The 21,941-nt window shown below is 39.7% G+C and overlaps 1 pseudogene; it reads left to right on the forward strand.

The window, feature by feature from the left end:
- Nucleotides 1–715: 715 nt before the first annotated feature.
- LOC136175907 (olfactory receptor 2D3-like) lies at nucleotides 716–1,700 on the forward strand (annotated as a pseudogene).
- Nucleotides 1,701–21,941: the final 20,241 nt, after the last annotated feature.

Genomic DNA, 21,941 nt, shown 5'->3' on the forward strand with positions numbered 1-21,941 from the left:
AAACAGAATTGTCCTTAGTATTGATATGCTAAGGCTATATTTTTAAACCCAAGAAAAGTTTGCTGTTTTTTAAGAGGTCAAATTAAATTTGATGCCTGAAAACTGTTTCATGTTTTTCAAGCATGTGTTATAATTTAACATATAGTGTTTTGAACAGTGAGTGGTACGGTTTTTACAAACGGTGATAATCCTAACAGTATACACAGTCATTTCCTAATAATCTGTGTATAGCCATTCAGTAAAGTTCACATAAATTGTTAATATCTTCATAGCAGAACATATAAAACCCAAGAAGGTTTTAGCAACATCATATTTTATCTGTAAATAAGTGGCACTGGGAGATTTGGGGGGAAAATAGAGTGGATTTAAATTGTAGCCAACTAATAAGAATAAATTCTACTTAGTATCAATTAGAACAAGCTGGAGAGCAGAAAGCTAGAAATATCCAATTAGCTTTTAAATTGAGCTTTAAATGAGCCTCTTCTACAGGTTGTTCTTTTAAGTCAGTCCAACTCTTTGCAATCCCATGGATAATAGCCTGTCAGGCTCCTTCTGTCCATGGGATTTCCCAGGCAAGAATACTGGGGAGGGTTGCCATTTCCTTCTCCAGGGGATCTTCCCCACCCAGGGATTGAAACTGTGTCTCCTGCATGGCAGGTAGATTCTTCACCACTGAGCTACCTGGGAAGCCCAATAGCATAAACCCAAAGTTTGTTATTTTCGTTTGTGCCAAACAGGGAAACAAGCATAAACGTCAATGCGAGAAGAAAACCACACTTCTGTGGCAGAATTTATCTTCCTTGGCCTTTCACAGGACTCACAGACCCAGACCCTGCTGTTTATTCTTTTTCTCCTCATTTGTCTGTTAACTGTGCTTGGAAACCTGCTTATCATCATTCTCATCTTCATGGATTCTCAACTTCACACGCCCATGTACTTTTTTCTCAGAAACCTCTCTTTTGCAGATCTCTGTTTTTCTACCAGCATTGTCCCTCAAGTGTTGGTCCACTTCCTGGTGAAGAAGAAAACTATTTCTTTCGTGGGCTGCATGACACAGGTCATTGTCTTCCTTCCGGTCGGGGGCGCAGAATGCGCTCTGCGGGCAGCGATGTCCTATGGCCGGTCTGTGGCGGTCTGCAAGCCCCTGCACTACCCCACCATCAGGACCAGCAAGTGTGTCTCCAGCTGACCACAGGGTCCTGGGCCAGTGGTGCAGTAGTGGCTCTGGTAGATACCACCTTTACTTTCCAACTCCCTTATCAAGGACAGAACATTATCAATCACTACTTTTGTGAACCCCTGCCCTCCTGAAGCTGGCTTCAGCAGATACTTACATCACAGAAATGGCCATCTTTGCAATGGGTGTGGCCATCCTCCTGGCTTCCGTCTCCCTGATCCTGGTCTCCTACTGGAATATCATCTCCACTGTGATCCAGATGCAGGCTGGGGAGGGGCGGCTCAAGGCTTTTTTTACCTGTGGCTCCCACCTCATTGTTGTTGTCCTCTTCTATGGATCAGGAATATTCACCTACATGCGGCCAAATTCCAAGACCACAAAACAGTGGGATAAAACAATATCTGTGTTCTATACAGTGGTGACTCCAATGTTGAACCCCATAATTTATAGCCTGAGAAACAAGGATGTCAAAGGAGCTCTCAGGAAACTGGCCAGAAGAAAGTCATTTTCTCAGAGATGGTGACTTTAGGTCCGACTTTTGGAGGCATGGTAACATCCTTAAAAGAAGAGCAAAATTTCAGTCAGCAGTTATGAATTACGTCATTCCAGGAAGAAAGATAAAAGTATGGGACGCATTCCAGAAACTTTGAATATATCGTGCTAAACATAGGGAAAAAAATAAGAGGATGAAAAGTTAGGTTACTTCTTGATTATGAAAAGTATTAAGTGCTATTTTGAGAGAATTTTTGGTTAATTCAGTTAACATGAACATGTTTTAAGCATGATCACTGTTGAATCTAAGAGATTTAAACTGGATTATCCTGAGATAATATCTAATATGAGTTGAGTACATTATTTTCACCTCAAAGACATTTCAAGTTTGGATGTCCCAGTCATACAAACCTAGGAATAGTCTGATCAAAACAATCAACATGTTTGGAAGAGTCTTTAATACTGGGATCATTCATGGCCCAAAGCATTCCAGTTGTAAAAAGGTTCCAGAGGCAACACTACTTCCTAGCTCATGATGTTCTTTTCAGAAAGCTCTGGAAAATTTTTTATTTCATTACCCCAAAGTTCATCTATCACAGATTATCAGAGTAAAGAGGGAATTCAGTCATCTAATCCAAACATATGTCTGAGGCTTAAACTATTCTATAATATTTCTATTAATTGTCCATCATTTGTCTAAATAAGAATGATATAGCTAGCTCCCTGTGCTCTAGAATCATTCCCATTCATATACAGACAGATTTTTACTATTAGAAAGATCTTCTTTCAGTTTTCCTATATCTCAAACCAACTTTCCCTAGTTTTCCTCTTAGAATAATTTTTCATTATACTTCTATACTAAAACTCACTGAAGTCAATTTCTATATCTACCCAAATTCATTTCTCACAGCCAATCACCCACTTGTTCTTTTAAAATTCCTTTATCTAACATCCTTTGGTACCCTATATTCATTCGGATCACCTTCCTTTGAATGATCCCAGTTTACCCAATGAATATCTCTTCTGAAAGTAAAATAGAGTTAGAATTTTAGAAACTGGAGTTTATCCAACTCTAGGCTGGTAACTCCATAAGCTTAGCTGCCTCTAACTACAATTCACTGTGGTTCACCTTCTCTAGAATGGTCAATTCTGGAATCCACTTCAGGTTCTTAATCCAAATAAATCTTAATCCAAATAAAATCTTAATCTAAATAAACTGGCTGACAACTGCTTGGCTCTTTTACCCAAACTTTAATCAGTTACACATTTAGAGGAGATTCCATGGTAACCATTCCACAGTTACCATAAACATGGGTCAGGAACAACATGCCTCAGATTGATTTCACAGTAGAATATCTCCCCAGTGAGGAGATATCTAGTAGCTAAAGTTCTTATTTCTTTCATTCATGTATCCATGCAATCATTTTAAAAACATTTATTGAGCTCTTATTTCATTTTATCTTATCCAAGTGTATCCCATACACCCAAAGAAATGACTGACACATAAAGTGTTTTCATACACATTTTTGCACTTGCTACTATCTTTTTAAAATTACTAGAATGGCACTACAATAGACAAACTCTAATTGAAGAATAAGGATCAGAGAAAACCCCTATTCAAGCTTGTGATAATTGAGGTGACATAGAAAAGGACAAAAATTTAATAGTTGAAGTTTGTGACTTGGCTGCCAGTGATGATCCAGATGAAATCTAATTCAGTAACTGGAGAAAAAAAAAACAGAAAATGTACACAGAAAATGCAGACACTAATTTGGAGAAGTTTTGCCATGAAGGCAAAGGAAGAAATAAGATATGACTGTGAAAGTGGGATTGTGGGCTTTTAATTTATTTATTTAATTTTTTTAGATTTCTAGGCCCCTTCCCTTTTCCTTCAGACCTTAACCCCATACTCACTGCCACTTTCCCTAACACACTGCTCTTTTTAAAGCTCTTGGCTACTTTACTTTTCACACAGAATGAAATATTCAGATACTTTGCATTCTCATAATTATTTGATCTTCATTCCTTCAATGATTTCAACCGTGGTCATATCTTAAATATTGTCGTTGCCAATAGTTGTCATCCCCACTTTCCAAATTGCGAAACCACAGAATCCTGAACAAATAAAATGACTGCTGCTTTAAGGCACTAAGTTTTGAGATGGTTTGCGATACAGCAATGGATCACTAACGCTCGGAGAGAATCATGCTCCCTCCCATTCAAATAGAGGTCTGTAGGGCTCTTTCACATTACCAATGAAAACCACTAGCTCTCCTGCTATGGAGGGAGACGGGGATAAAGGACCAAGAAGCTTCTAAAGAATTATAATAAAGATGATGTATCAGTCAGGGTTTTAGGAGCAAGTAACAGAAACTGACTATGTATGATTTAAGCTAAAAAGAAAAAATACTGAATAATATTCCTACCTTCAGCCAGAACCACAGGTCTAATTCATTTTTCACAGACTGGGTCAGAATCCCATGCACAGAGGAGCCTGGTGGGCTACAGTCCGCAGGGTCACAGAGTCAGACACCACTGAAGTAACTGCACGCACGCGTGCGCGCACAGGTTAGTGAGGACATCACTGGCATTCAGCACTAGGGGGCGCAGCTTACACAGTCAATACCGTCTTCAGGCTGGCGCAGCAATTCGCTGAATCTGGAAATTGGAATAGCGCGGCTTCCTCTACCGCTGATAGAAAAAAAGAAATTACTCAAACAACCTCAACCAAGTGCTCAAGGTTACCATAAATAGTGTTAAATCCCGTTGGCAGTGTGTTCCCTTGAGATGATGTGATGGAAACAGCACTTTATGATCGAAGATCTTCAAACCCATAACCTCAGTCTAATCAGGAGAAAATTATCAGACAAATTCTCATACATGGGCTTCCTGTAAAATGTATAACCTTTACTCCTCAAAACTTTAAAGGTCCTCAAAAACAAATCTGAGAGACTGTAACAGCCAGGAGGAGTCCAAGGAGACATGACAACTTAATGTAATATGGTATCCTGAGTAGAATCCTGGATCAGAAAAAAAGGATAAAAAAGAAAACTTAAGGAAGTCCAAGCAAAGTGTAAAGTTTAGTTAATAATAAGGTATCATTCTTATATTCTTAATTGTGGCAGATGTGCCATAATAATGTAAATAACAACAATGGACTGTGGACAGTGACTGAAGTCATGAAATTAAAAGGCTCTTGATCCTTGGAAGAAAAGCTATGACAAACCTAGACAGCATACAAAAAAGCAGAGAAGTCACTTTGCCTACAAAGATCCATATAGTCAAAGCTACGTTTTTTCCTGTAGTCATGTATGGATGTGAGAGTTGGACCATAAAGAAGGCTGAGCACCAAAGAAATGATGCTTCCATACTGTGGTACTGGAGAAGACTCTTGAGAGTCCCTTGGACAGCAAGGAGACCCAACCAGTCAATCCTAAAGGAAATCAACACTGAATATTCATTGGAAGGACTGATGCTGAAGTTTAAACTTCAATACTTTGGCCACCTGATGTGAAGGGCCAATTCATTGGAAAAGACTCTAACGACTGGGGAAGATTGAGGGTAGGAGGAGAAGGGGGTGAAGGAGGATGAGATGATTGGATGGCATCACTGACTCAGTGGACATGAGTTTGAGCAAACTCTGGGAGATAGTGAAAAACAGGATAGCCCTGCATGCTGCTGCAGTTTATGGGTCACAAAGAGTTGGACACAACTGAGCAACAGGACAAAAACAAGGTCAATAATGGGAAAAATTATGGGGAGGTATCTGGGAATTCGCTTTATTATCAGTTCAGTTCAGTCACTCAGTCATGTCTGACTTTACGACCCCATGGATTGCAGCACGCCAGGCTTCCCTGTCCATCACCAACTCCCAGAGCCTACGCAAACTCCTGTCCATCGAGTTGGTGATGCCATCCAACCATTTAATCCTCTGTCATCCCCTTCTCCTCCCACCTTTAATCATTCCCAGAACCAGGGTCTTTTCAAATGAGGCAGTTCTTCCCATCAAGTGGCCAAAATATTGCAGTTTCAGCTTTAGCATCAGTCCTTCCAATGAATATTCAGGACTGATTTCCTCTAAGATGGACTGGTTGGATCTCCTTGCAGTTCAAGGGACTCTTAAGAGTCTTCTCCAACACCACAGTTCAAAAGCATCAATTCTTCAACACTCAGCTTTTTTATAGTCCAACTCGCATATCCATACATGACTATTGGAAAAAACATAGCCTTGACTAGATGGACCTTTGTTGGCAAAGTAATGTCTCTACTGTTTAATATGCTGTCTAGGCTGGTCATAACTTTCCTTCCAAGGAGTAAGCATCTATTAATTTCATGGCTACAGTCACTATCTGCATTGATTTTGGAGCCCAAAAATATAAAGTCTGACACTGTTTCCATTGATTCCCCATCTATTTGCCATGAAGTGATGGAATGATCTTTGTTTTCTGAATGTTGAGTTTTAAGCCAACTTTTCCACTGTCCTCTTTCACTTTCATCAAGAGCTTCTTTAGTTCTTCACTTTCTGCCATAAGGATGGTGTCATCTGCATATCTGAGGTTATTGATATTTCTCCCAGCAAACTTGATTCCAGCTTGTGCTTCATCTAGTCCAGCATTTCTCATGATGTACTCTGCATACAAGTTAAATAAGCAGGGTGACAACATACAGTCTTGACGTACTCCTTTTCTTATTTGGAACCAGTCTGTTGTTCCATTTCCAGTTCTAAGTGTTGCTTCTTGACCTGCACACATTTCTCAGGAGGCAGGTCAGGTGGTCTGTTATTCCCATCTCTTTCAGAATTTTCCACAGTTTATTGTGATCCACACAGTCAAAGGCTTTGGCATAGTCAATACAGCAGAAATAGATGTTTTTCTGGAACTCTCTGGCTTTTTCAATGATCCAGCTGATGTTAGCAATTTGATCTCTGGTTCCTCTGCCTTTTCTAAATCCTGCTTGAACATCTGGAAGTTCACGGTTCACGTACGCTGTACTATAGCTTCTCATTTTTTCATTAACTCTAAAACTGACCTGAAAAATAAAGTCTGTTTTTGAAAAAACAAAGGAACTAATGCTCTTGCTTTTTCAAGTCAGTTCAGTTCAGTTCAGTTCAGTCACTGAGTCCTGTCTGACTCTCGGTGACCCCATGAATCGCAGCACACCACGCCTCCCTGTCCATCACCATCTCCAAGATTTTACTCAAACTCATGTCCATCAAGTCAGTGATGCTATGCAGCCACCTCATCCTCTGTCGTCCCTTCTCCTCCTGCCCCCAATCCCTCCCAGCATCAGGGTCTTTTCCAATGAGTCAACTCTTCACATGAGGTGGCCAAAGTACTAGAGTTTCAACTTCAGCATCAGTCCTTCCAATGAAAACCCAGGACTGATCTCCTTTAGGATGGACTGGTTGGATCTCCTTGCAGTCCAAGGGACTCTCAAGAGTCTTCTCCACCATCACAGTTCAAAAGTATCAATTTTTCGGCACTCAACTTTCTTCAAAGCACAACTCTCACATCCATACATGACTACTGGAAAAACCATAGCCTTGACTAGATGAACCTTTGTTGGCAAAGTAATGTCTCTGCTTTTTAATATGCTATCTAGGTTTGTCATAACTTTCCTTCCAAGGAGTATGTGTCTTTTAATCTCGTGGCTGCAGACACCATCTGCAGTGATATTGGAGCCAAAAAAAATAAAGTCTGACACTGTTTCCACTGTTTCCCCATCTATTTCCCATGAAGTGATGGGACCAGATGCCATGATCTTAGTTTTCTGAATGTTGAGTTTTAAGCCAACTTTTTCACTCTCCTCTTTCACTTTCATCAAGAGGCTTTTTAGTTCCTCTTCACTTTCTGCCATGAGGGTGGTTTCATCTGCATATCTGAGGTTATTGATATTTTTCCTGGCAATCTTGATTCCAGCTTGTGTTTCTTCCAGCCCAGCGTTTTGCATGATGTACTCTGCATATAAGTGAAATAAGCAGAGTGACCATATACAGCCTTGACGTACTCCTTTTGCTATTTGGAACCAGTCTGTTGTTCCATGTCCAGTTCTAACTGTTGCTTCATGACTTGCATATAGGTTTCTCAACAGGCAGGGCAAAGTCTAGATTGGGTGTATCTAATTGGTTAAGTCCTAACATCAATGCAGACAAATGCAGTTAATATTAGATGCATTCAATTTCTATGGACAGAGATAGGCTCTAACTCTCCACAACACTCAACAGAAGACTGTAATTCAGAAGTGAAAGTGAAATTCGCTCAGTCATGTCTGACTCTTTGCGACCCCATGGACTGTAGCCTACCAGGATCCTCAGTCCATGGGATTTTCCAGGCAAGAATACTGGAGCGGGTTGCCATATCCTTCTCCAGGGTATCTTCCCGACCCAGGGATCGAACCCAGGTTTCCTGTATTGTAGGCAGACGCTTTACCGTCTGAGCTACCAGGGAAGCCCAAACTATAATTATAGAAAGGTTATTCAAATGATCAGAAGCCTAAAACTAACAAATATCCATGACACATAGCCCATGAAACTGAATCGTCCCCCTTCTCATATCTTGACTATCTACAAATTCCTGTCTGCTTTTTGATTCCAGGAGAAAGGGGAGATGGCTAGGTGGGGCAGTGAAAACGTGTAAGAAAGATTTCTGCCAGTTTTAGATGTAGATGGAGGAAGCCACAGAAGTTTGACAAGCCGTTTTCCCACCTACCCTATGGTTGGGCCTCGGTTTTAGGCAGTAGAGTTGGGTGTCAAGTCTACAAAGTGGGAGGGGCCTGGGAAAGGGGCGGGTCTGGAGAGGCCCCACCCCCTGGTCAACTGTACATACTTCGGCCGCGGGTGCTGCTGGGGGCTCCCGCCGAGCCTGGTGAGCGTGCGCAGGTGTGTTGGCCTGCTCCTGGAATTTAAGAGGTACTGAACCGGCGCCCGCGAGTAAGGGTCAAGTGTGACCCACTGCACTTCAGTTCTGGAGTGATTACCGACGCAAGCTCCCTTCCCTGACCGGGCGGGCGACTTGTGCGGCTCCTCTGAACTGGCTCCTGGGTGTGACTGAACTCAGCCCTGGCTGGGAGCGGTAGCTGCAGGCCTCACGCGGCTCAGCGGGCAGTGAGGAGGCGGAGAGTGGAATTGGGAATCCGGCTAGAGGGCATCCACGCGGAGGCATCCTCCTCGGCTTGTTTGCAGTTGCCCGGATTCCAGCTCTGCGCTCTGCAATTTCTGCTGGAGGCGCTGGAGGAGGGCGCGACCTGACAGGCGTGGAGGCCTGGGCTGTGGAAGGAAGTCAGCGCGTGGGAGAGGAGAAGTAAGCAGCGCATGCGTGGGAAACAGCAAGGCTAGGTTCCATGTCAGATCCCCTGTCTCCCCTTCAATTCTGCGATGCGGGCGGTCTCCAGGCGCTTACCCTGGTAAATATATTTGCTCAGCTTGATTTGGAGTGACTTGTGGATTCCAGATCAAGTGTGATTGATTGGATCGATTAACTGGAAAAGAAAATGGAGAAAAGTTCATTGTAACTTGCCTTGCTTTCTCAGTCATTTCTGGCTACGCGCTAAAAGTAACTTAGTAATTTTATGTTTAGTAGTAAATATAATGAGTAATTTATTAGTTTCTAATCTATAAATCCCTATTTTTTGTTGATTTTTCTCACTTTGAGTTGAATGTGTATTTCATCTCATTCCTGTTTGTTTATATATGTAAGGCTTTACCATTGCCTAACAGTAGAACTTGAGCTGTGCTATGTAGATTTTGAAGTGCAGTGTTTGAAGTGTTTTTAATTTGAGTTGTGTTTTAGAAGCAAAAGTTAAATTTCAAAGTAGTGATTTTTTTTTCTGTTTCTACTTGGTGTTAAGAGCTAGTTTTCATTCTGATAATAAATGTAGTTTGTACAACTTTTGTTTACCTTTTGTTTACTGAAGAGTTTTGGTACCTTAATAAGTAGCGGCTTTTTTGAGCATTCTCATAAGTGCTTGAATGTAAATTACATTCTATCTGGTTTTATATATCAAAGTAAGCATATTCATGTCCACTGTGCTGTTAATTTTAGTTTACTTTATTTGGTAAGGACTGAATAAAGTCTCCTATTTATATTATGCTACTATTGATCACATCTCTTGTTTTCTGAAACTTTTGCTCTAAATATATTTCAATTATGTGATTTGATACAGAGTAGTAGTCATAATGTCATGTAGTTGTGCCTTCGATCATTTAAAGGTTTCCTCCTTGTCTAATGTCATTCATTTGAGCTTTCAATTCAATATATATCTTAATTCAGTTTATCCCTGCTTATTTTATTGTTTACATTTGCTTGTTATTTTTTTAATCATTGCTTTAAGCTTTGGAGTTCTTTTGGATGTCTCTTGAGTTTTTACATAATTGAGTTAAATTTTTACCTAGTGCATTTATCATTACAATGGATATTCTTGTTTGTTTGTTAAACCTACTTTTTTTCTTTTTAATGCTCCTTCGGTTTTTTTTTTTTTTTTTTTTAATTTTATTTTATTAGTTGGAGGCCAATTACTTCACAACATTTCAGTGGGTTTTGTCATACATTGACACGAATCAGCCATTGAGTTACACGTATTCCCCATCCCGATCCCCCCTCCCCCCTCCCACGTCCCTCTCCACCCGATTCCTCTGGGTCCTCCCAGTGCACCAGGCCCGAGCACTCGTCTCATGCATCCCACCTGGGCTAGTGATCTGATTCACCATAGATAATATACATGCTGTTCTTTTGAAACATCCCACCCTCACCTTCTCCCACGGAGTTCAAAAGTCTGTTCTGTACTTCTGTGTTTCTTTTTCTGTTTTGCATATAGGGTTATCGTTACCATCTTTCTAAATTCCGTATATATGTGTTAGTATGCTTTAATGTTCTTTATCTTTCTGGCTTACTTCACTCTGTATAATGGGCTCCAGTTTCGTCCATCTCATTAGAACTGATTCAAATGAATTCTTTTTAACGGCTGAGTAATATTCCATGGTGTATATGTACCACAGCTTCCTTATCCATTCATCTGCGGATGGGCATCTAGGCTGCTTCCATGTCCTGGCTATTATAAACAGTGCTGCGATGAACATTGGGGTGCACGTGTCTCTTTCAGATCTGGTTTCCTCGGTGTGTATGCCCAGAAGTGGTATTGCTGGGTCATATGGCAGTTCTATTTCCAGCTTTTTAAGAAATCTCCACACTGTTTTCCATAGTGGCTATACTAGTTTGCATTCCCACCAACAGTGTAAGAGGGTTCCCTTTTCTCCACACCCTCTCCAGCATTTATTGCTTGTAGACTTGGATAGCAGCCATCCTGACTGGCGTGTAATGGTATCTCATTGTGGTTTTGATTTGCATTTCTCTAATAATGAGTGATGTTGAGCATCTTTTCGTGTGTTTGTTAGCCATCTGTATGTCTTCTTTGGAGAAATGTCTGTTTAGTTCTTTGGCCCATTTTTTGATTGGGTCATTTATTTTTCTGGAATTGAGCTTCAGGAGTTGCTTGTATATTTTTGAGATTAATCCTTTGTCTGTTTCTTCATTTGCTATTATTTTCTCCCAATCTGAGGGCTGTCTTTTCACCTTACTTATAGTTTCCTTTGTAGTGCAAAAGCTTTTAAGTTTCATTAGGTCCCATTTGTTTAGTTTTGCTTTTATTTCCAATATTCTGGGAGGTGGGTCATAGAGGATCCTGCTGAGATTTATGTCAGAGAGTGTTTTGCCTATGTTCTCCTCTAGGAGTTTTATAGTTTCTGGTCTTACATTTAGATCTTTAATCCATTTTGAGTTTATTTTTGTGTATGGTGTTAGAAAGTGTTCTAGTTTCATTCTTTTACAAGTGGTTGACCAGTTTTCCCAGCACCACTTGTTAAAGAGGTTGTCTTTTTTCCATTGTATATCCTTGCCTCCTTTGTCAAAGATAAGGTGTCCATAGGTTCGTGGATTTATCTCTGGGCTTTCTATTCTGTTCCATTGATCTATATTTCTGTCTTTGTGCCAGTACCATACTGTCTTGATGACTGTGGCTTTGTAGTAGAGCCTGAAGTCTGGGAGGGTGATTCCTCCAGTTCCATTCTTCTTTCTCAAGATTACTTTGGCTATTCGTGGTTTTCTGTATTTCCATACAAATTGTGAAATTATTTGTTCTAGTTCTGTGAAAAATACCGTTGGTAGCTTGATAGGGCTTGCATTGAATCTATAGATTGCTTTGGGTAGAATAGCCATTTTGACAATATTGATTCTTCCAATCCATGAACACGGTATGTTTCTCCATGTGTTTGTGTCCTCTTTGATTTCTTTCATCAGTGTTTTATAGTTTTCTATGTACAGGTCTTTTGTTTCTTTAGGTAGATATACTCCTAAGTATTTAATTCTTTTTGTTGCAATGGTGAATGGTATTGTTTCCTTAATTTCTCTTTCTGTTTTCTCATTGTTAGTGTATAGAAATGCAAGGGATTTCTGTGTATTAATTTTATATCCTGCAACTTTACTATATTCGTTGATTAGCTCTAGAAATTTTCTGGTAGAGTCTTTAGGGTTTGCTATGTAGAGGATCATGTCATCTGCAAACAGCGAGAGTTTCACTTCTTCTTTTCCTATCTGGATTCCTTTTACTTCTTTTTCTGCTCTGATTGCTGTGGCCAAAACTTCCAAGACTATGTTGAATAGTAGTGGTGAGAGTGGGCACCCCTGTCTTGTTCCTGATTTCAGTGGAAATGCTTTCAATTTTTCACCATTGAGGGTGATGCTTGCTGTGGGTTTGTCATATATAGCTTTTATTATGTTGAGGTATGTTCCCTCTATTCCTGCTTTCTGGAGAGTTTTAATCATAAATGGGTGTTGAATTTTGTCAAGGCTTTCTCTGCATCTATTGAGATAATCATATGGTTTTTATCTTTCAATTTGTTAATGTGGTGTATTACATTGATTGACTTGCGGATATTAAAGAATCCTTGCATTCCTGGGATAAAGCCCACTTGGTCATGGTGTATGATTTTTTTAATATGTTGTTGGATTCTGTTTGCTAGAATTTTGTTAAGGATTTTTGCATCTATGTTCATCAATGATATTGGCCTGTAGTTTTCCTTTTTTGTGGCATCTTTGTCTGGTTTTGGAATTAGGGTGATGGTGGCCTCATAGAATGAGTTTGGAACTTTACCTTCTTCTGCAATTTTCTGGAAGAGTTTGAGTAAGATAGGTGTTAGCTCTTCTCTAAATTTTTGGTAGAATTCAGCTGTGAAGCCATCTGGTCCTGGGCTTTTGTTTCCTGGAAGATTTTTGATTACAGTTTCGATTTCCTTGCTTGTGATGGTTCTGTTAAGATCTATTTCTTCCTGGTTCAGTTTTGGAAAGTTATACTTTTCTAAGAATTTGTCCATTTCATCCAAGTTGTCCATTTTATTGGCATAGAGCTGCTGGTAGTAGTCTCTTATGATCCTTTGTATTTCAGTGTTGTCTGTTGTGATCTCACCCTTTTCATTTCTTATTTTGTTAATTTGGTTCTTCTCTCTTTGTTTCTTAATGAGTCTTGCTAATGGTTTGTCAATTTTGTTTATTTTTTCAAAAAACCAGCTTTTAGCTTTGTTGATTTTTGCTATGGTCTCTTTAGTTTCTTTTGCATTTATTTCTGCCCTAATTTTTAAGATTTCTTTCCTTCTGCTGACCCTGGGATTCTTCATTTCTTCCTTCTCTAACTGCTTTAGGTGTAGAGTTAGGTTATTTATTTGGCTTTTTTCTTGTTTCTTGATGTAAGCCTGTAATGCTATGAACCTTCCCCTTAGCACTGCTTTTACAGTATCCCATAGGTTTTGGGTTGTTGTGTTTTCATTTTCATTCATTTCTATACATATTTTGATTTCTTTTTTGATTTCTTCTATGATTTGTTGGTTATTCAGAAGCGTGTTATTTAGCCTCCATTTGTTTGAATTTTTAACAATTTTTTTCCTGGAATTGAGATCTAATCTTACTGCACTGTGATCAGAAAAGATGACTGGAATGATTTCAATTTTTCTGAATTTTCCAAGACCAGATTTATGGCCCAGGATGTGATCTATTCTGGAGAAGGTTCCGTGTGCAATTGAGAAAAAGGTGAAATTGATTGTTTTGGGGTGAAACGTCCTATAGATATCAATTAGGTCTAGCTGGTCCATTGTATCATTTAAGGTTTGTGTTTCCTTGTTAATTTTCTGTTTAGTTGATCTATCCATAGTTGTGAGTGGGGTATTAAAGTCTCCCACTATTATTGTGTTGCTATTAATTTCCTCTTTCATACTCATTAGCGTTTGCCGTACATATTGCGGTGCTCCTATGTTGGGTGCATATATGTTTATAATTGTTATATCTTCTTCTTGGATTGATCCTTTGATCATTATGTAGTGTCCTTCTTTGTCTCTCTTCACATCCTTTATTTGAAAGTCTATTTTATCTGATATGAGTATTGCGACTCCTGCTTTCTTTTGGTCTCTATTTGCATGAAATATTTTTTTCCAGCCCTTCACTTTTAGTCTGTATGTGTCTCTGGTTTTGAGGTGGGTCTCTTGTAGGCAGCATATATAGGGGTCTTGTTTTTGTATCCATTCAGTCAATCTTTGTCTTTTGGTTGGGGCATTCAACCCATTTACATTTAAGGTAATTATTGATAGGTGTGGTCCCGTTGCCATTTACTTTGTTGTTTTGGGTTCACGTTTATACAGCCTTTCTGCATTTCCTGTCTAGAGAAGATCCTTTAGCATTTGTTGAAGAGCTGGTTTGGTGGTGCTGAATTCTCTCAGCTTTTGCTTGTCTGTAAAGCTTTTGAATTCTCCTTCATATCTGAATGAGATCCTTGCTGGGTACAGTAATCTAGGTTGTAGATTATTCTCTTTCATTACTTTCATTAAGTCCTGCCATTCCCTTCTGGCCTGGAGGGTTTCTATTGATAGATCAGCTGTTATCCTTATGGGAATCCCTTTGTGTGTTATTTGTTGTTTCTTCCTTGCTGCTTTTAGTATTTGTTCTTTGTGTTTGATCTTTGTTAATTTGATTACTATGTGTCTTGGAGTGTTTCGCCTTGGGTTTATCCTGTTTGGGACTCTCTGGGTTTCTTGGACTTGGGTGGCTATTTCCTTCCCCATTTTAGGGAAGTTTTCAGCTATTATCTCCTCGAGTATTTTCTCGTGGCCTTTCTTTTTGTCTTCTTCTTCTGGGACTCCTATGATTCGAATGTTGGGGCGTTTCACATTGTCGCAGAGGTCCCTGAGGTTGTCCTCATTTCTTTTGATCCTTTTTTCTTTTTTCCTCTCTGCTTCATTTATTTCCACCATTCTATCTTCTACCTCACTTATCCTATCTTCTGTCTCCGTTATTCTACTCTTGGTTCCCTCCAAAGTGTTTTTGATCTCATTCATTGCATTATTCATTTTTAATTGACTCTCTTTTATTTCTTCTAGGTCTTTATTAAACATTTCTTGCATCTTTTCAATCTTTGTCTCCAGGCTATTTATCTGTAACTCCATTTTGTTTTCAAGATTTTGGATCATTTTTATTATCATTATTCTAAATTCTTTTTCAGACTGTTTTTGTTTTTAACATGTGATCTGTGAACTGTTTCTTCTTTTTTCTCCTTGTATATTATTAATTCTTAAAGTATCTGGGCCCATAGTTCATTCTTCTGCTGAAACTCAGTGAGTGATACCTCTTCAGCACTTGGAACTTCTTTTTTTAATAAACCCATACATTCCTAAAGTTTGGAGAAGGTTTGTGTTGGGTCTCAGAATCTTTCCTCAGTTGATCCACTTTGCCTTGTGTCCCCATTTAATGGGGATCTTAATGAGTACATAAATGGTTTCAAATATTTCTACAAGACAGTGAAAATATTGTTTAAAGAAACAGTTTAGTAAAGGCCACCACTTAGAATATGCTAGGAGGTGACCACAGTCAAGGTGGAAACCCATCTGCCTCTGTGAATCTTAAGCTGTTTCAACAGAGCAGGCAGGCTGAGTCAAATAGAAGATAGGGATTGAGTGAAGGATTACATGTGAAACATCTATTCCAGTTATCTCCCCAAACTCCCAGCCCTCTTTCCACATCCATAGAGAAGCAGTTTAGCTCCAGAACCTTCCTCCCACAAAAGGTTCTTTCCTAAATAAACTGAATAAACCATCTAGGAGAATGAAGACTTTTAGCTTTGGTGTTGACATTTTTTTATAGTAAAACCTTTCACTCTGTTGTGTAGGGAGCCCATACCTTGACAGCGAGCTCCTCCTCTCACCCTAAATCTAAGCTTGCCAATGTGTATGTCTCACTGATATTCACATCAGTTCAGTTTAGTTCAGTTGCCCAGTTGTGTCCGACTCTTTGCCCCCCGATGGACTGCAGCACGCCAGGCCTCCCTGTCCATCACCAACTCCCAAAGTTACTCAAACTCATGTGCATTGAGTTGGTGATGCCATCCAACCATCTCATCCTCTGCCATCCCCTTCTTCTCCTGCCTTCAATCTTTCCCAGCGTCAGGGTCTTTTCAAATGAGTCAGTTTTTTGCATCAGGTGGCCAAAGTATTGGCCAAAGTATTCAGCTTCAACATCAGCCCTTCCAACGAATATTCAAGACTGATTTCCTTGAGGATTTACTGGTTGGATCCGCTTGCTCTCACATGGACTCTGAAGAGTCTTCTCCAACACCACAGTTCAAAAGCATCAATTCTTTGCCTGTCAGCTTTCTTTATAGTCCAACTCTTTCATCCATACATGACTCTTAGAAAAACAATAGCTTTAATTAGACAGAGCTTTGTTGGCAAAGTAATGTCTCTGCTTTTTAATATGCTGTCTAGGTTGGTCATAACTTTTCTTCCAAGGAGCAAGCGTCTTTTAATTTCAAGGCCGCAGTCACCATCTGCAGTGATTTTGGAGCCCCCCAAAATAAAGTCTGTCATTGTTTCCATTGCTTCCCCATGTATTTGCCATGAAGTGATGGGACCAGATGCCATAATCTTAGTTTTCTGAATGTTGAGTTTTAAGCCAACTTTTTCACTCTCCTCTTTCACTTTCAAGAGGCTCTTTAGTTCTTCTTCACTTTCTGCCATAAGGGTGATGTCATCTGCATGTCTGAGGTTATTGATATTTCTTGTGGCAGTCTTGATTCCAGCTTGTGCTTCATCCAGCCCAGTGTTTCTCATGATACACTCTGCATTTAAGTTAAATAAGCAGGGTGACAAGATAGTCACATAGCTCTTGTAAGTCTCCCATTCAGGGCATTACCCATTAGGAAACTAGTCTACTGATACAGAAGAAGTAGAAATTCATATGACAATCTAGAATAATCAACCTAACACTTGATTCTTAAATATGAGCAGAAAACTGGGGAACACTCGATGTCTAAAAACCACGATGATTAAAAACCCCGGAGATGATAGCCCACCAGGCTCCTCTTTCCATGGAATTCTCCAGGCAAGAATGGAGAATAAAGTGGGTAGCGATTCCCTTCTCCAGGGGATTTTTCTGACCCAGGGATCAAACACATGTCGCCTGCATTGCAGGCAGATTCTTTACCATCTGAGCCACCAGGGAAGCCCTTTCTCCACTATAAATGCACTTTTCTTCCTCTCCATAATTTACTCATTTGGAAGGAAATCACTACAAAGAGCCCACACTCAATGGAGAGTTATGCCCTACCTCCTGAAGGGCTGAGTATATAAATATTTGGAATTCTTCTCATTGGGGATTTGTGTATTCTTCCGCATTTATTGATTGATTCATTCATGTACATCAGTGTGGCTTAAAGATATTTATTTTATAGTTTAGGTTATAATCCCATATTACTTCATTCAGTTGTTCATGCTGCTCCAGCTTTGACCATTGGGAGCTCTTTCATTTAGCTTCTGTGTGCCTTTGACATGCCCCAGTAAATGTGTTTTGTTTTGTTTCTGAGCATGTCTCTACTTTCTGGCACTTTAAGATGTGCCAGGCTCATCTTATATATTTCCTACCCCAGTCCTCAGATCATCCATTTGTCGATGGAATACTGGTTCCTTTTATTGAAGAATGGTTTTAGAAACCAAGATCTGGGAGCTAGGTGTTCCTTCTCTGCCTACTCTGCTGACACAGCAAGGAAATATATGTGTGTGTACTAACCCCTATATATTCATATATCTGTAAATATTTCTGTATGTAACCTTCTTTACCTGTATTAAGCGAAACATAAGTTCACACTGATATCTCCAGCTCTAATTCGTTACCACATGGATCGTTTGGCCTCCTTCCCTTGGTTATCTGTAAACTCCCACTTAAATATTGAGAAACCTGGCTCTCAGAAACTGCACGCCATTTACTTATTATTCAGTTCCAGCACAAGTGTATATCAGTATCAGAATTGTTCATTTCTGCCTTCATGGAAAATAACTATCAACTGGAACATGTTCTCTTTTGCCGTTAGTCTTATGGATTCTGCTTATTTCCAAGCTCCTTTTTTTTCCTGGAATGTCGTATTCTAAAGTGTTTCCTTGTCCTCTCTAGCATTGTGTATTTTTCCTTCTATCACACTCTCATTTCAAAGGGCTTCATATATCCTTCCCCTACTTTATTTATTAATCCTTACTTGAATGTTGATTGATCTATTGAGGTGGGCATTGCCAGTAGGTGAGGTCAGGAAATACTTTTATGCATAAAATTTTGGCCAGATTGTAAGGTATACTTACAGGCAGACACATCTGTGTTGTGTAGGATGATATATGATAATATATTGAGAGCTTACTATCTGCTGAGAAGTGAGGTGAGTGTTCTTTTAATCCCTATAATTCAATCAGACAGATTTTGTTACAAGCATTTACAGTTGCGAAAACTCAGACTTTGGCTAAATAATTTGCTCAAGTTCATACATGTAACCAGTACAGTCTGGATTTAACCTCATGTCTCCGACTCCAAAGTGTGTACTCTTAGCCACTATATATTGATTATATCAGGGTTTCTTAGCTTCAGAATTATTGACATTTGGGGCTGGATAGCTATTTTTTATAAGGAGATTAATGTGCACTGCAGGGTGTTTAGCAGCTTCCCTGCTGTAGCCACTAGATGCCTGTAACAGCCCCACTTGTAACAACCAGAACTGTCTCCAAGCATTGCCAGATTTTCTGTGTTGGCAGAATTGCACCTGAGAACCACTAGCCTAGCGGCTTACAATAAACATGACTCCTGAATGGTAAATTGCATCTGGACTGGGAGAACTGTAAACCAGATTGAAAGTTGGATCTGAACTTCTCTGACTGCAGTGACTCTTATAATCAGGCATGCTCTTTTGGGGAGCTCTGACAGTTTCACTTGTAGAGTTGTTATATATTGGTCCTGTGGAAGGAACCTTCCAATCAAGATGCTTTTTGCCCAACGTACATGGGCCACATTGGCTTGCACTTGAGCTATACTCTGTGAGAACTCCCAATGAAGAAGAATTCTAGTTCATCAGTCCTGTGCTAGCAAGCTTTGTTTTCTGTCTAGTAGCCTTCTTAATAGCTGGTGCCAAATATGACTTGTGGTAGGCTTGTAAGTCTTGAATATTGCCCTTTTGCACATTGCAGACTGGTTCATAGCAAATCCTAATAAATGAAAGCTTTTAATTATTATAGTCTGGGGATATATTTTTTGACCTAGATCTCATTTGTGTCTTTTTTTTTTCAGTTTCTCAGTTACCTGAATATTGGCTGTGTGTCTGACGCTCCTGGAACTTTTCTCACTGCATATATACATTGTACACAAGTGATTAGCCCCAGCCTGAGAATTATTGGAATCTTCTGGTAAGACAAATTTGAACTGCAGGGGGAGTTCTGTGGAGGAAGATTCATCCTTTGAGCAAGCTGATGACTATATCAAAACCTCATAACCTGGCTTATGAACAAAGTGAGGTCCTGAGAGCAAATACGTCTTGGCAGCAGGAAACCATCCCAGTCATGGAGACAGATGACTGTGAGGCCTCTCGTCTGAAATTCAGGCATTTCCAGTATTTGGAAGTGTCTGGGCCTCGTGAAGCCCTGAGCCAACTCTGGGAGCTCAGTCTTCAGTGGCTGAGACCAGAAATTCATACAAAGAAATAGATTCTAGAGTTATTGGTGCTGGAGCAGTTCCTGACAATTCTCCCTGAAGAAGTCAGGACTTGGGTGAATTTACAACATCCGAAGAATAGCAAAGAAGTCGTGAGCCTCATATAGGATGTGATTGATATGCTTGAAGATGAAGGTGAGAATATAAAAAATTGGAGGTAGAATAGCTGACCCTCTCCCATATAAGGAAAAATTATCTTTAAATTTTTTTATTTGTGTATAGTTTATGTGCAATATTAAATAAGTTGGAGGTTTATGATATGTTATTGTTTAGTCCCTAAGTTGTGTCTGACTGCAACCCTGTGGACTGCAGCATGCCAGGCTCCCCTGACCGTTACTGTCTCCCTGAGTTTGCTCAAACTATGTCCATTGAGTTGATGATACCATCCAACCATCTCGTTCTCTCTCACTCCCTTCTCTTCCTGCCCTCAATCTTTCCCAGCATCAGGGTCTTTTCCAGTGAGTCCACTTTTTGCATCAGGTGGCCAAAGTATTGGAGCTTCAGCTTCAGTATCAGTCCTTCCAATATAGTGATTTACAATTTGATAAGATTATACTCCATTTATAGTCATTATAAAATATTGGCTATATTCCTTCTATTGTATAATATATCATTGTAGCTTATTTTATATATAATAGTTTTTACCTGTTAATTCTGTACCCCTTTATTGCCCCTCCCCTATTCCGTCTTCCCACTGGTAACCACTAGTTTGTGAGTCTGTTTCTGTTTTGTTATATTCAGTAGTTTCTTGTATTTTTTTTTCCATTTATTTTTTATTAGTTGGAGGCTAATAAGTTTACAGTATTGTAGTGGTTATTCCCATACATTGACATGAATCAGCCACGGATTTACATGTATTCCTCATCCCGATCCCCCCTTCAACCTCCCTCCGCACTCCATCCCTCTGGGTCTTCCCAGTGAACCAGCCCCAAGCCCTTGTCTCATGCATCCAACCTGGGCTGGTGATCTGTTTCACCATTGATAATATACATGTTTCGATGCTGTTCTCTCAAAACATCCCACCCTTGCCTTCTCCCACAGAGTCCAAAAGTCTGTTCTGTACATCTGTGTCTCTTTTTCTGTTTTGCATATGGTTATTGTTACCATCTTTCTAAATTCCATATATATGCATTAGTATACTGTATTGGTCTTTATCTTTCGAGCTTACTTCACTCTATGTAATGGGCTACAGTTTCATCCATCACATTAGAACTGATTCAAATGAATGCTTTTTAATGGCTGAGTAATATTCCATGGTGTATATGTACCACAGCTTCCTTATCCATTCATCTGCGGATGGGCATCTAGGTTGCTTCCATGTCCTGGCTATTATAAACAGTGCTGCGATGAACATTGGGGTGCACGTGTCTCTTTCAGATCTGGTTTCCTTGGTGTGTATGCCCAGAAGTGGGATTGCTGGGTCATATGGCAGTTCTATTTCCAGTTTTTTAAGACATCTCCACACTGTTCTCCATAGCGGCTGTACTAGTTTGCATTCCCACCAACAGTGTAAGAGGGTTCCCTTTTCTCCACACCCTCTCCAGCGTTTATTGCTTATTGACTTTTGGATAGCAGCCATCCTGACTGCCGTGTAATGGTACCTCATTATGGTTTTGATTTGCTTTTCTGTGATAATGAGTGATAATGAGCATCTTTTCATATGTTTGTTAGCCATCTGTATGTCTTCTTTGGAGAAATGTCTGTTTAGTTCTTTGGCCCATTTTTTGATTGGGTCATTTATTTTTCTGGAATTGAGCTTCAGGAGTTGCTTGTATATTTTTGAGATTAATCCTTTGTCTGTTGCTTCATTTGCTATTATTTTCTTCCATTCTGAGGGCTGTCTTTTCACCTTGCTTATAGTTTCCTTTGTTGTGCAAAAGCTTTTCAGTTTCATTAGGTCCCATTTGTTTATTTTTGCTTTTATATCCAATATTCTGGGAGGTGGATCATAGAGGATCCTGCTGTGATTTATGTCGGAGAGTGTTTTGCCTATGTTCTCCTCTAGGAGTTTTATAGTTTCTGGTCTTACATTTAGATCTTTAATCGATTTGGAGTTTATTTTTGTGTATGGTGTTAGATAGTGTTCTAGTTTCATTCTTTTACAAGTGGTTGACCAGTTTGCTCTGCACCACTTGTTAAAGAGGTTGTCTTTTTTCCATTGTATATCCTTGCCTCCTTTGTCGAAGATAAGGTGTCCATAGGTTCGTGGGTTTATCTCTGGACTT

Source organism: Muntiacus reevesi, chromosome 9, assembly GCF_963930625.1.
Source record: "Muntiacus reevesi chromosome 9, mMunRee1.1, whole genome shotgun sequence".
Lineage (NCBI taxonomy): Eukaryota > Metazoa > Chordata > Mammalia > Artiodactyla > Cervidae > Muntiacus > Muntiacus reevesi.